The sequence below is a fragment of the Bubalus kerabau genome, chromosome 5, assembly GCF_029407905.1.
Source record: "Bubalus kerabau isolate K-KA32 ecotype Philippines breed swamp buffalo chromosome 5, PCC_UOA_SB_1v2, whole genome shotgun sequence".
In the NCBI taxonomy this organism is placed as follows: domain Eukaryota; kingdom Metazoa; phylum Chordata; class Mammalia; order Artiodactyla; family Bovidae; genus Bubalus; species Bubalus kerabau.
The window spans coordinates 33,903,960-33,920,691 of record NC_073628.1 but is presented as its reverse complement, the minus strand read 5'-3'; positions in this window follow the sequence as shown (position 1 = coordinate 33,920,691).

Below are 16,732 nucleotides of genomic sequence, written 5' to 3'. Positions count from 1 at the left end.
AGAGGGTGTGGAGAAAAGGGAACCCTCTTACACTGTTGGTGGGAATGCAAACTAGTACAGCCACTATGGAGAACAGTGTGGAGATTCCTTAAAAAACTGGAAATAGAACTGCCTTATGATCCAGCAATCCCACTGCTGGGCATACACACTGAGGAAACCAGAAGGGAAAGAGACACGTGTACCCCAATGTTCATCGCAGCACTGTTTATAATAGCCCGGACATGGAAGCAACCTAGATGTCCATCAGCAGATGAATGGATAAGAAAGCAGTGGTACATATACACAATGGAGTATTACTCAGCCATTAAAAAGAATACATTTGCATCAGTTCTAATGAGGTGGATGAAACTGGAGCCTATTATACAGAGTGAAGTAAGCCAGAAAGAAAAACACCAATACAGTATACTAACGCATATATATGGAATTTAGAAAGATGGTAACAATAACCCTGTGTACGAGACAGCAAAAGAGACACTGATGTATAGAACAGTCTTATGGACTCTGTGGGAGAGGGAGAGGGTGGGAAGATTTGGGAGAATGGCATTGAAACATGTAAAATATCATGTATGAAACGAGTTGCCAGTCCAGGTTCAATGCACGATACTGGATGCTTGGGGCTGGTGCACTGGGACGACCCAGAGGGATGGTATGGGGAGGGAGGAGGGAGGAGGGTTCAGGATGGGGAACACATGTATACCTGTGGCGGATTCATTTTGATATTTGGCAAAACTAATACAATTTTGTAAAGTATAAAAATAAAATTAAAAAAATGTTGATTTGATACATTTATAATTGCAAAATGATTACCATCATAGTATTAGTTACCACCTTCATCCACTGATATTGTTACTGTTTGTTTTTGTAGTAAGAACATTTGAGATACACTCTGTATCAAGTATGTGATAAAGCATTATTAGCTATAATCACCATGCTGTGTATTAGATTCCCAAACTTGTTAATATTATCACTGAAAGTTTGTACCCTTTGAACAATATCTCTCCCTTACTTCCACCCCAACTCCTGGTAACCACCACTGTACTCTCCATGACACTCACTCTGAATCACCATATTATGGTGCTCAACAAAGTTACTCTCTTCTTATGCAACATCACTTCTTATATCCAGTACCTACCCATCTCTTTTCTTTCCTCAAACTATGACTTTCTCTTAAAAACATGCTCCTTCAGAGAGTTAACACTCTGCCAACTATTTCTAGCATATAGTGCATCTTCAAATTGAAAAAGAGTAGGACTGTTAAGTTCTGGATTTGGGGTAAGAAAATAAATCCACAGGAGTGACCAGTTATTACAATAGAATGAGTTCTCTCAGATTTTCTAGGATCAATATATTTTGGCTGCTTGACAGATTGTATTATCAACCTGCCAAAATAACTTTTGTGTATCTGGTGAAATCTTGGAGAAGCAATAGGGAAAAGAAGTTCATGATTTTACTTGATAGGAAGCCTCACAAAGAAAATAATAATAGACATCATTTACTTTATTTTGGGTGTATGATTATCTCATTTAATAAAAAATTCTTATTGGAGTATAGTTGCTTTATAATATATTAATTTCTGCTGTGCAGCAAAGTGAATCAGTTATATGTACACATATATCCCCTCTTTTTAGGATTTCTTTCCCATTTAGGTCACCACAGAACACTGAGTAGAGTTCCCTGTGTTATAAAATAGGATCTCATTAGTTACCTATTTTGTACATCAGTTCAGTTCAGTTCAGTCACTCAGTCGTGTCCGACTCTTTGCAACCCCATGAATCGCAGCACGCCAGGCCTCCCTGTCCATCACCAACTCCCGGAGTTCACTCAGACTCACATCCATCGAGTCAGTGATGCCATCCAGCCATCTCATCTTCTGTCGTCCCCTTCTCCTCCTGCCCCCAATCCCTCCCAGCAGCAGAGTCTTTTCCAATGAGTCAACTCTTCGCATGAGGTGGCCAAAGTACTGGAATTTCAGCTTTAGCATCATTCCTTCCAAAGAAATCCCAGGGCTGATCTCCTTCAGAATGGACTGGATGGATCTCCTTGCAGTCCAAGGGACTCTCAAGAGTCTTCTCCAACACCACAGTTCAAAAGCATCAGTTCTTCGGCGCTCAGTCCAACTCTTCACAGTCCAACTCTCACATCCATACCTGACCACTGGAAAAACCATAGCCTTGACTAGACGGACCTTTGTTGGCAAAGTAATGTCTCTGCTTTTGAATATGCTATCTAGGTTGGTCATAACTTTCCTTCCAAGGAGTAAGCGTCTTTTAATTTCATGGCTGCAGTCACCATCTGCAGTGATTTGGGAGCCCACAAAAATAAAGTCTGACACTGTTTCCACTGTTTCCCCATCTATTTGCCATGAAGTGATGGGACCAGATGCCATGATCTTCGTTTTCTGAATGTTGAGCTTTAAGCCAACTTTTTCACTCTCCACTTTCACTTTCATCAAGAGGCTTTTGAGTTCCTCTTCATTTTCTGCCATAAGGGTGGTGTCATCTGCATATCTGAGGTTATTGATATTTCTCCCGGTAATCTTGATTACAGCTTGTGTTTCTTCCAGTCCAGCGTTTCTCATGATGTACTCTGCATAGAAGTTAAATAAGCAGGGTGACAATATACAGCCTTGACGTATTCCTTTTCCTATTTGGAACCAGTTTGTTGTTCCATGTCCAGTTCGAACTGTTGCTTATGACCTGCATACAGATTTCTCAAGAGGCAGGTCAGGTGGTCTGGTATTCCCATCTCTTTCAGAATTTTCCACAGTTACATAATAGTATATATATAGAGGTTTCTCTAGTGGCTCAGTGGTAAAGAATCTGCCTGCAATGCAGGAGATGCAGGAGATGTGGGTTTGATTCCTGGGTTGGGAAGATCTGCTGGAGAAGGAAATGGCAACTCACTCCAGCATTCTTGCCTGGGACAAGGACAGAAGAGCCTGATGGGCTACCATCCATGGAGTCACAAAGAGTTTGGCATGATTTAGCATTTAAACAGTAATAAAGTTCATATATGTCAACCCCCAATCTCCTTATCTTATTTAATTAAAAAAATTTTAGTTTTAACCTTGACCAACATCTCTTCTTACTCCTCTCTCTAAGCCATGGCAACCATCATTCTATACTCTGTTTCTATGAGTTTGACCTTTTTTTTTTTTTTAAGATTCCACATATAAGTGAGATCATGCAGTATTTGTCTTCCTATCTTATTTCACTTAGAGTAATACCATCAAGGTCCCTCTATGTTGCAAGTAGAAGGATTTCCTTGTTTTTTACAGCTGAATTAAAAACTTTCTCTCTCTCTCTCTCTCTCTCTCTCTCTCTCTCTCTCTCTATATATATATATATATATATATATATATATATATATCACATTTTCTTCATCCATTCATCTATTGACAGACACTCAGGTTTTTCCACATCTTGGCTATTGTAAATAATGCTGCAAAGAATATTAGGATGCAAATATCTCTTCAAGATAGTGATTTCATTTCCTTGGGCCATATCACCAAAAGTAGAAGTGCTGCATCATATAATAGTTCTATTTTTAAATTTTTGAAGAACCTCCGTGTTGTTTTCCATAGTGACTGTACCAGTTTATATTTCCACTGAATTTAAGGTTCCCCTTTCCCCAATGCTCTCTACCATTGTTGTTTCTTGTCTTTTTGATAATAACCATTCTAAGAGGTGTTAAAGTGATATCTCATTGTGGGTTTGATTTGCATTTCCCTGATGATTAGTGTGTTGAGCATATTTTCATATACTTGTTGGACGTCTGTGCATCTTCTTTGGAAAAATGTTCATATCTCTGCCCATTTTAAAATCGAATTATTAGTCTTTTTTACTGTTAAACTGTGTAAGTTTTGGATAGATAGCCCCTTATCTGATATGTGTTTGACAAATATTTTCTCCCATGCCACTGGTTGCCTTTTCATTTTGTTGATCATTATTTTTACTATAGAAGCTTTTTTTTTAGCTTTATGTAGTCCCACTTTGTTTTTGTTTTTGTCAACTGCTTTGGTGTCATCTCCAAAAAATTGTTGCAAGACCAAGGCCAGTTAGCTTTATCCACATGTTTGTTTTTTCTAGGAATTTCATGGTTTAAGGCCTTACATTTAACTTTTTAAACTGTTTAGTTGATTTTTGTGAATGGTACAAAGATAGGGTCCAATTTCATTCTTTTACATGTGAACATCCAGTTTTACCAGCACCATTTATTGAAAAAAGCTATCCTTTTCCTGTTGAGTATTCTTGACTCTCTTGTCAAATATTAGTTGACCAAATATGCATGGATATATTTCTGTGCTCTTGATTCTGTGACTGTTTTTATGCATTTACTCTTTAAGGTATCTTTCTGTGGTAGCTGGCATTTACTGCATCTAAATGCAAAGAAACTGAGACAGAAATGTTCTGTTCTAGGTCACACAGCTAGAATGTACTCAAGTCATTTTGATTCCAAAGCTTGTGTCTTCAACTATATTATATTACCTCTTGGTATAGTGTGTGGAAATTGTTCCTAAGCCTCAATAAACTTCCCTGTTTTTCTTGTTCCCACATATAAGAATACAGGGATATATATAATTAGATTCATATTTATTATTTCCATGTACTTTCATATAATTTTGTATTATAAACAATACCTTGTAAATTAATAATAACCCTGTAATTTAATTGTATTTATATTGAGAGTATTTTGCAAGTTGTTTAAACAGCACCACTTCAGAGGCAACCACACGTATCACCACAGAAGGGTGAATGCAAAAATGAAATTTAGAGAGATAACATTTACATCAGCTTCAGCCATATGGGTATTGGATGAGTCATGATTGAACCATGATTATATATATATCTTAAAGTCTAATTATTAGAAAATTATAGCACAAAAATGCTGCTGGTGCAAATATGTGTCACTGCATGTTCTGTAACACTTAACAACCTTAACAAAGAAAAAAAGGGGGAGCTAACAGTAATTTTAAATTAAAGAGAAGGAATATCAGCAATTGAAATATCACAACAAACCGAAGATAATACTATGAGGATTTAATACTCTGATCACAGGGAATCTATTCCCCAAATTAAGAATATTCCAGCTATCTGAGTGAGAAAATAATAAGCAGCAGGAGGCAAATTGTGGCTATAAAGATTGGCCTCTGACTTTTTAGTGGAATCCTGAATTTAGACTCTTTAATAAATTCTAGTAGCAGCCCAATTTCAGTTTATGAATATAACATTTTATTAATGGATAATTCACTTAGTAGGCGACTAATGAAAATGAAAGTTCATAAAATTATGAATTTAGGCATCATTTTGAGGCCCTTCAGTAAGCCTCAGATCCATCAGTAGATGCCAACTCATTTTTAAAGACTCTAGGGGAAAAAAGCATAAAGAATTAGGATCAGAAAAGACTGGTTTTAAAAGGCTGATCTTTCCAAGTGTGAGACCTTGAGCAAGAATCTTAGCTGGACTGAGTTTCAGAGTCTGTGAATCACTCTATGGTGTGCTCAGAACTGACTCATGTCAGTGCTGGAAAGCTGATAGTTTAATTTCCAAAATTTTTGCAGACCAGTTGTTAAGCCATTAATCATTTGATATCCACCACAATGGGAGTATTATACTACAAAAATCAGCAAACACTATAGACCAGGAATTTCTTTCAGATGGTTTAAATTTTTATTGTAGTATAATTGGTATATACTATATAAGTTTCAGGAGCACAATGTTATAATTTAATGTTTATATACATTAAAAAGTGATCACCACAATAACTCTAGTTACCATCTGTCACCATACAGTTTACCCCTGCAACCATTTTTGCAATTTCTCAACCCCCAACACCACTGTTAACCACCAATCTGTTCTCTATCTATGCGTTTTTGTTGTTGTTGTTGTTGTTTGTACATTTTGGTCTTTAGATTTCACATAAAAATAGAATCATATAGTATTTGTCTTTCTCTGCCTGGCTTACCTTCCAGGTCCATCCATATTGTCAAAAATGGCAAGATTTCATGATTTTTTATGGCTGAATAGTATTATATATATATTTGTGTGTGTGTGTTAGTTGCTCAGTCATGTCCGACTCTTTGCAACCCCATGGTCTGTAGGCTGCCAGGCTCCACTTGGTCCATGGAATTCTCCAGGCAAGAACACTGGAATGGGGTTGCCATTTCCTTCTCCATGTATATAAATATACCATCAACAGTGCACAAGGGTTCCCTTTTCTCCACATCCTCTCTACCACTTGTTGTTTCCTGTCTTTTTGATAACAGCCATTCTAAGAAGCATGAGGTGATATCTCATTGTGGTTTTGATTTACATTTCCCTGTTAATTAGTGATGTTGAACACCTTTTTGTGTGCCTGTTGGCCCTCTGTTTTTTCTGTAAGAGTGTCTATTTAGATCTCCAGTCAGGAACTTTTTCCCCCTAGAAAACTGGTTTACCAGCAAACCATTGTTTCATTCTTCCCTCCCCTCCAAAATATTACTAAATTCTGCTAGAAGGGAATAATGATTCCTCTATAAGAATTAAATTGTTCTGATACTGAGCCAAAGCTACATAATCAATAAACATCCGTTTTGTAGGGTGGCTACTAGGCATGATCCTGTTTAATTCCTTTAGAGATATATGTTACATTTTTGGAGAATTACACTTTTGGAAATACCTGAGAACAAATTACTGATGCTCAAAATATTACAAGTGACTCTCATATCTATTATATTGAGTGGAAGAAGCCAGATATAAAATAATATATACTATATTATTTAATTTATATGAAATTTAAGAACTGATTGAAGTTCAAGAACTGGTAGAAGATTATAGAAGCCAGAAGAATGCTTATCTCCAGTGGGAAGAAGAGTGGTGACTGCGAAGGGATGTGAAGGAAACATCTGAGTGCTGGAGTGTCCCTACTGTGATCCAGATGGGAGTTACACAGTTGCAAAAATTCATCACATAATACACTTAAGATAGTTGCACCTTATAATAAAAAGTACTTTTTACTCAATAAAAATTTAACAAAAAGTAAATTCTTAAAGAGATGGAAATGCCAGATCACCTTACCTGCCTCCTGTGAAACCTGTATGCAGGTCAAGAAGCAACAGTTAGAACCAGACGTGGAACAACAGACTGATTCCAAATTGGGAAAGGAGTACGTCAAGGCTGTACATTGTCACCCTGTTTATTTAACTTATATGCAGAGTAAGTCGGACACGACTGAAGAGACTTAGCAGCAGCAGCAGCAGAGTACATCATGCGAAATGCCAGGCTGGATGAAGCACAAGCTATAATCTAGATTGCTGGGAGAAATATCAATAGCCTCAGATATGCAGATGACACCACCCTTATGGCAGAAAGTGAAGAAGAACTAAAGAGTCTATTAATGAAAGTGAAAGAGCAGAGTTAAAAAGTTGACTTAAAACTCAACATTCAAAAAGCTAAGATCACAGCATCCAGTCCCATTACTTCATAGCAAATAGATGGGGAAACAATGGAAACGGTAAGAGACTTTATTTTCTTGGGCCAAAATCACTGCAGATGGTGACTGCAGCCATGAAATTAAAAGATGCTTGCCCCTTGGAAGAGATTCTGTGACCAACCTAGACAGCATATTAAAAAGCAGAGACATCACTTTGCTGACAAAGGTCCCTCTAGTCAAAGCTATGGTTTTTCCAGTAGTCATGTATGGATGTGAGAGTTGGACTATAAAGAAAGGTGAGCGCCGAAGAATTGATGCTTTTGAATTGTGGTGTTGGAGAAGACTCTTGAGAATCCCTTGGACTGCAAAGAGATCCAACCAGTCTATCCTAAAGGAAATCAGTCCTGAATATTCATTGGAAGGACTGATGCTGAAGCCGAAGCTCTAATACTTTGGCCACTTGATGTGAAAAACTTACTCCTTAGAAAAGATCCTGATGCTAAGAAAGATTGAAGGCAGGAGAAGGGGACGACAAGAGGATGGTTGGATGGCATCATTGACTGGATGGACATGAGTTTGAGCAAGCTCTAGGAGTTGGTGATGGACAGGGAAGCCTGGCGGGCAGCAGTCCATGGGGTGGCAAAGAGTCGGACACAACTGAGTGACTGAACTGAACTGAACTGAAACTGTACTAAAATTAAAAGAAAAAGAAATATCTGAGAAAGTATGTCTTATAAACTAGGAAGCAGTGCAAAGTCTCCTCTATCTTAAAAATCTGAGATGCCTTTGACAACACTCTTCTCCTAGTTTCTCTCTCTCTGGCCACTCCTCAGTCTATCTAGGGTACCACTAGTTTCTTTCTGCCTGTCTTATAAGTGTTGTGTCCCCAGAGTTCTGTCCTTGTACTTCTCCTCACTTTACATTCTATTGATAATCTCTGTAGCTCCAACTCCCAATGCAATTTCCTAACCTCTAGATCACACCCTTTTCTCCTCTAGACCCATATTCATTCCTTCAGCAACTACATACTGGTTTAATCTTACTGGGTGTTTTCTTATGCCAAGTACTGTTCTTGGCACTCAGTTCAGTTCAGTTCAGTCACTCAGTTGTGTCTGACTCTGTGACCCCATGAATCACAGCACACCAGGCCTCCCTGTCCATCATCAACTCCCGGAGTTCAGTGATGCCATCTAGCCATCTCATCCTCTGTCGTCCCCTTCTCCTCCTGCCCCCAATCCCTTCCAGCATCAGAGTCTTTTCTAATGAGTCAACTCTTCGCATGAGGTAGCCAAAGTACTGGAGTTTCAGCTTCAGCATCATTCCTTCCAAAGAAATCCCAGGGCTGATCTCCTTCAGAATGGACTGGTTGGATCTCCTTACAGTCCAAGGGACTCTCAAGAGTCTTCTCCAACACCACAGTTCAAAAGCCTCAATTCTTCAGCACTCAGCTTTCTTCACAGTCCAACTCTCACATCCATACATGACCACTGGAAAAACCATAGCCTTGCTAGACAGACCTTTGTTGGCAAAGTAATGTCTCTGCTTTTGAATATGCTATCTAGGTTGGTCATAACTTTCCTTCCAAGGAGTAAGCGTCTTTTAATTTCATGGCTGCAATCACCATCTGCAGTGATTTTGGAGCCCACAAAAATAAAGTCGGACACTGTTTCCACTGTTTCCCCATCTATTTGCCATGAAGTGATGGGACCAGATGCCATGATCTTCGTTTTCTGAATGCTGAGCTTTAAGCCAACTTTTTCACTCTCCACTTTCACTTTCATCAAGAGGCTTTTGAGTTCCTCTTCATTTTCTGCCATAAGGGTGGTGTCATCTGCATATTTGAGGTTATTGATCTTGGCTAGTTCTTAGCATTAGCCCATGTTTTTTTTTTTTTTTTCATTTTTTTTTTAAATTTTATTTTATTTTTAGAATTTACATAACTGTATTAGTTTTGCCAAATATCAAAATGAATCTGCCACAGCCCATGTTAATTAATGAAACAGACAGAGATCTTTGCCTTCCTGGAGCTTACCTCCCCAGATCTCTCTCCCTAGGCATACAAAGATTCAAGAGGTCCCAAATGATCTCATCATCTTCACCCCTAGATTCTCCCTAAATTGTTTTTTACCATGCATCCCCCATCTCCATGATTCCATGGTCATCTTCTCAGAAACTTGAGAGTCATCCCTGACCCCTTTTCAGTAAATCATGAGGCTGACTACTCTGTGACCTGCATATTTCTCAAAACCTTCCATTTGTCTGTATTTGCACTGCCTAGCTCTGTTCTCATTCTTGTTCGTTTGGCTTATTAACTGGCCTCTGCCTCCAGTTTCTTTCCTGCCTATCGCTCTCCATATAGCTGCTAGAATGACTATAAAATGCAAATCAGAACAAGTTGCATTCTGCCTGAACCTGTCCAGTGGCCCTGCCAGATGAAAGTCTAAATTCCTTACCTTGTTCTCATGTTTGCAGCTGTCAAATCATGAGGGTGGTTGCTGAAATCTGGGTTCACATGCCTGCTTATCAGCATAACCTTGGGTAAAATTGTTTTGTCCTTTCTGTGACTTTATTTTTTTGGGCTCCATAATCACTGCAGATGGTGACTGCAGCCATGAAATTAAAAGACGCTTCCTCCTTGGAAGGAAAGTTATGACCAACCTAGATAGCATATTCAAAAGCAGAGACATTACTTTGCCAACAAAGGTCCGTCTAGTCAAGGCTATGGTTTTTCCAGTGGTCATGTATGGATGTGAGAGTTGGACTGTGAAGAAGGCTGAGCGCCGAAGAATTGATGCTTTTGAACTGTGGTGTTGGAGAAGACTCTTGAGAGTCCCTTGGACTGCAAGGAGATCCAACCAGTCCATTCTGAAGGAGATCAGCCCTGGGATTTCTTTGGAAGGAATGATGCTAAAGCTGAAACTCCAGTACTTTGGCCACCTCATGCGAAGAGTTGACTCATTAGAAAAGACTCTGATGCTGGAAGGGATTGGGGGCAGGAGGAGAAGGGGACGACAGAAGATGAGATGGCTGGATGGCATCACGGACTCGATGGACGTGATTCTGGGTGAACTCCGGGAGTTGGTGATGGACAGGGAGGCCTGGCGTGCTGTGATTCATGGGGTCGCAAAGAGTCGGACATGACTGAACGACTGAACTGAACTGAACTGTGCCTTACTTATTCATCTATAAAATGGCAATGATAATAGTACCGACTTCAAGAGTTGTCATGGGAATTAGATTTATTATTGCACACAAGGCACTAAGAATAGTGTCTTGTTGTTGTTCAGTTGCTCAGTCGTGTCTGACTTTTTGCAACCCCATAGATTGCAGCCCATCAGGCTTCCTTGTCCTTCACCATCTCCTGAAGCTTGCTCAAACTCATGTCCATTGAGTTGGTGATGCCATCCAACCATCTCATCCTCTGTCATCTCCTTCTCCTCCTGCCTTCAATCTTTCCCAGCCTCTGGGTCTTTTCTAATGAATTGGCTCTTTGCATCAGGTGTCCAGAGTATTGGAGCTTCAGCATCAGTCCTTCCAATGAATATTCAGGATTGATTTCTGTTAGGATTGACTGGTTTGATCTCCTTGCAGTCCAAGGGACTCTCAAGAGTCTTCTCTAACACAGTTCAAAAGAATCAGTTTTTTGGCATGCAGTCTTCTTTGTGGTCCAACTCTCACATGTGTACATGACCATTGGAAAAGCCATACCTTTGACTATACAGACTTTTGTTGGCAAAGTCATGTCTCTGCTTTTAAATATGCTGTCTAGGTTGATCATAGCATCTCTTCCAAAGAGCAATCATCTTTTAATTTCATGGCTGCAGTCACCATCTGCAGTGATTTTGGAGCCCAAGAAAATGAAGTCTCACTGTTTCTATTGCTTCCCATCTATTTGCCATGAAGTGATGGAACTGGATGCCATGATCTTAGTTTTTTGAATGTTGAGCTTTAAGTCAACTTTTTCACTCTCTTCTTTCACCTTCATCAAGAGGCTCCTTAGTTCCTCTTCACTTTCTGCCATAAGGGTGGTGTCATCTGCATATCTGAGGTTATTGATATTTTTCCTGGCAATCTTGATTATAGCTTGTGGTTCATCCAGCCTAGGATTTTGCATGATGACTCTGCATAGAAGTTAAATAAACAGGGTGACAATATATAGCCTTGACGTACTCCTTTCCCAATTTGGAACCAGTCTGTCATTCCATGTCCGGTTCTAACTGTTGCTTCTTGACCTGCATACAGGTTTCACAGGAGGCAGGTAAAGTGGTCTGGCATTTCCATCTCTTTAAGAATTTACCACAGTTTGTTGTGATCCACATAGTCAAAGGCTTTAGCATAGTCAATGAAGCAGAAGTAGATGTTTTTCTGGAATTTGCTTGCTTTTTCTATGATCCAATGGATGTTGGCAATTTGATCTCTGGTTCCTCTGCCTTTTCTAAACCCAACTTGAACATCTGGAAGTTCTCAGTTCGTGTACTGTTGACACCTCGCTTGGAGAATTTTGAGCATTACTTTGCTTGCATGTGAAATGTCTGCAATTGTGTGGTAGTTTGAACATTCTTTGGGATTGCACTTTTTTGTAATTGGAATGAAAACTGATCTTTTCATTCCAGAATGAAGGAAAAGTGCCTGGTCCTCAGAATATACACAAGAAATGCTTTTTTTTTTTTTTTAAATATGATTGCTGTTATGTTTAAATAAGTTAAAACATCTAAAAGACTTTGCACAGTACCCAGCCTGTCTTAAATGCTCTGTAACATCCATGGTTCATATAGTCAAAACTATAGTTTTTTCTGTAGTCAGGTACAGATGTTATAGTTGGACCATAAAGAAGGCTGAGCATCAAAGAATTGATGCTTTCAAATTGTAGTGCTGGAGAAGACTCTTGAGCATCATTTGGACAGCAAGGAGATCAAACCTGAATATTTATTGTAAGGACTGAGGCCGAAGCTGAAGTTCTAGTACTTTGGCCACCTGATGTGAAGAACCGACTCATTGGAAAAGACCCTGATGCTGGGAAAGATTGAGGGAGAAAGAAGTAGAGAGTGGCAGAGGATGAGATGGTTAGATAGCATCACCAATCCAGTGGTCATGAATTTGAGCACACTCCAGTAGATAGTGGAGGACAGAGGACTTTGACATGCTGCAGTCCATGGGACTACAGAGTTGAACACAACTTAGTAGCTGAACAACAGCAACAACAAACATCAATGTTGTTGCCTCTCTAGCCTTACTTCTTGTCCCTCTTCCATACAAACCTGACTCAGCCCAGAGGGGCTGGTTGTGGTTCTCTTACACCTCCAGGCCATGATTCCTTCCTTTTCCTGTCTTTTTCCTGGATGTCTCCTATCGATCCTTAAAGCCACTGCTCAGGCACCAGCGCCTGATTGCCCCAGCCCAAGCTGGATCAGTGGCTCCTCCTCTGTTACTTCTCTCTAAGAACCTGTGCTTGCTTCCATCACAGAACTTAGTAGTTGTTTATTTAAAATGTTCTATGATTCATCCATCAACAGATGAATGGATAAGCAAAGTGTGGTATATATGTATAAATGGGATATTTATTATTCAGTCTTAAGAATGAATGAAGTACATCATGGATGAACCTCAAAAACATTATGCTAGTTAAAATAAGCCAAGATTAGAACAATTAGGCTAAAATTGCTCTAAATCCTGGCTTTGCCAGGCTGTGTGACCTGGTGTAAGGTATATAACTTCTTTAAGTTTTAGTTTCTTCATATATAAAAATAGGTAGATTTTCCTTATAGATGTTGCTTGAAGTAATGTGTGTAGAGTACTTGACACATAAGTGGATAATGGTAAGCACTGTGTTTTCTCTTATTATTGTTCAGTTGTGACCTCTTTGGGCATAGGGTTTGTATCCTGTCATAGTTGTATCCCAGGTTCAGTGATATGGTTTCAGACTCCACATTGCAACCAACCTTGAAGAACATATTGCAGAAGATTGAGTATAGAAATAGATAAAATAATCCATCTGTGTTCTATTGAACTAGATAGTGACAAGATTTAAAAAGAAAATAGGCAATGCTGCTCTTCTTCTTAGATTTTTTTTTTGAGTAAATATACTTTCCATAAAATCTTTTCTTTATGTTAATGTATTAATAAAAGGAATCAATAACGTTATTTTATTTTAAATATTTATTTATTTTTATTAATCATTGGAGGATGATTGCTTTGTAGTGTTGTGTTGGCTTCTGCCATACAACAACATGAACCATCCATTAGTATACACATATTCCTCCCTTCAGAACCTCCCTCTGCTCCCCCTCACATCTCACCCCTCTAGGTCATCAAAGGGCTTCAGGCTGAGCTCCCTGTGTCATAGAGCAACTTCCCACTAGTTATCTGTTTTGCACATGGTAACATACATTTCAATGCTACTCTCAATTCTTCCTATTCTCTCCTTCCTCCACTTTTGGCTGTGCTGGGTCTCAGTTGGGGCTTTCAGGATCTTCCATCTTAGCTGTGAGGGCATGTAGGATCTTCATTTGCAACATGGGAACTGAGCTGTGGCATGTGAACTCTTAGTTGCAGCATGCGTGAACAGGGATTGAAGCCAGGCCCTGTGCATTGGGAGCACAGAGTCTTAGCCACTGGACCACCAGGGAAGTGCCACTAATGCTATTTTAAAATAAGTTACTAAGTATTTTAAATGTTCCATTTTAATTTCTAATATGGTAAATGTTGATAGATAGAACCTTTTAAACCATGTTCTTTGGGATCCTCCATAATTAAGAGCATAAAGGAGTCCTGAGACCAGAAAGATCAAGAACCATTATTCTGCCTTGCAGCTGAATCCCTGCCATCCCACCCAGGACAGCTGGCCTCCAATGTGGGCCTTAACACTTCACAGGATGGAGAGGTCATCACGTCCTGGAACAGCTGGCTTTATCTTTGGTCTACTCTGGCTCTTAGAAAGTTGTGGCAAGGAATAAAAAATCCTTGTTTTGGAGGCCCCATTGACTGTTCTTAGACTCACCTCTTATTTTCACACTTTGCAGTTTGGAACCCTCTTCCAGGTCTGGAAGACTGTCATCAATTCCCCTTTGTTGTAGCCCCAGAGGGAATCACCCTGTTCTTTTGGTGACTAACGTGCATATGTATTTTTCTGAGTCAGCTAGTGATTTGTAGGAAGCATTGCCAACCCAAAGAGCTCACAGCTGCTTTTCCAGGAGCCAGATTATCTCCAGTCCCACACTGAATTTGAGGAACTCATTTTGTTGTTATTTTTGCCAATAAATTAAAATTTTCCATTGTAAACCACACATGCTTAAGGAAAATAAAGAAAAGTAGGGGAAAAAGAGGCTTAAAAATGAAAATAAGGTCACGATTAGCCTTAACTTTCTTATCTTGGCATCTAGCTCCTTTTCAGGGTTGCCCTGAATGACATTTTTTTCAAACAATTTCTACAAGCAGTTATGTGAACTATGCTTCCAGAGGTCTCTCAGGTTGACAGGCTGCCCGCTGCCTGGTCAGTCCCCAGCCCTTTAAGGACAGCTGAGAAGGGGAACTCAGAGGAAACAGGAAGCTCTCAAGGAACATGATTCTTGTGCTATCTGGAGGCACTTTAGGCCAGATCTCTCCAGGCTACATGGGGTCAGAAGGGATAGATGCTGTTTTACAGAAGCAACTGGTAATTTTTTCCTGCATTTTTGGGGGATAAAAATAAGTTCTTATAAAAATTCTACTTCTAGGAATCTATCCTAAGAAAATCATGAGAGATGTAGATGGCATTAGGTATCTATCATTATTCATAAAACTTAAATTTGGAAATAAGCTTAATATTCTACAATACAGGTTTAGTTTAAAAACTATCTGTAAGGGAACAGGGGTTATATGGGAACAGGGGTTCACAACTTTGCTGTGAACCTAAAACTGCTCTAAAAAATGAAAATCTTAAAAAAAAACACCTGCCTATATGCTTGTATATTTTGCCAGTTAGTAATAAATGACATTTACAAAAATCTTTTGAATGATGTGGGAAAATTCTCAACATAGAGTGTTAGTTGCTTACTATATGACTAGCATACAGTTTTTATATAAATATTTGTTGACTGAAAATAGCAGATAAGAAACTGTATATACAGTACTGTTACTAATGCTAAGTTGCTTCAGTCGTGTCTGACTCTGTGCGACCCCATAGATGCCAGCTCACCAGGCTCTGCCATCCCTGGGATTCTCCAGGCAAGAACACTGGAGTGGGTTGCCATTTCCTTCTCCAATGCATGAAAGTGAAAAGTGAAAGTGAAGTTGCTCAGTCATGTCCTACTCTTAGCGACCCCATGGACTGCAGCCCACCAGGCTCCTCCATCCATTGGATTTTCCAGGCAACAGTACTGGAGTGGGTTGCCGTTGCATTCTCCGATATACAGTACAGTCTTGACTATATAAATATTTTAGTTACAAAGTGAAAAAAAATTTATCTTAATGGTTGGCACCAACATATCTCATATGGAGGAAACTGTCTTTGTGAAAACTCTGAAATGACTTGCGGGTACAGGTGTCAGCATATACCCAGTTTAGACATGGGGAAGCTGCTTTGCATGAAACAAAGAAAGTAATATGGTTTATTGCTTATAAAAAGGAAGGGGAAGAAAGAAGGAATTGGTCAATGCTCTTGAAATTGCAAATGACAGAAATTTAACCCAGTCTGCCCTAAGGGGAAAACCCTGATATCTAGTTAGACGTGGCTGGATTTAAGGACCAAGCTTTGTCATTCATATCTGTGGTCTCTCCATCTCTTGATTTTCTTTTCCTCAGTCTTGAATTACCCTCTAGCAGGCTCTTTACATGTGGTGGCAAAAATGGGCACTAGCGATATTAGACTGACTTTTCTACCAGCTCAGTGACCCCAGGGATAAGAGTCCTTCACTCACAGGAGTTCCCACATTCAGGTATATTCATTATACCTGAATGGCAGTCTGGCCGTGGATATGGGATGCACCAATTATCTGTGTTTAGTGACTTGTTTGGATCACTGGAATAGGATGGGGGTCAGCCTTGCTCAAGCCATTTGGAAGTTCCAGAAAATAATTTACACAATTCCTGGCATGGAGCTTCTAAAACCCTTGCAATTTCCTGAGCGATTAAAGTGTCTTTATTATTCAGGAGTCCCTTGGATCACTGCTGAGTTTATGTTAATGAGGGGACTCATGGTAGGACCTTCCAGTAGCTTCAGGATAGAGACTGGTCACCAGAAAGACCAACCACTGGTTAGAAGGTTGGGACTTTGAGCCAGCCCAACATCCAGGGAGGGAAGAGGGATTGGAGATTGAGTTCAAGCATGTGGTCCATGATTTAATCA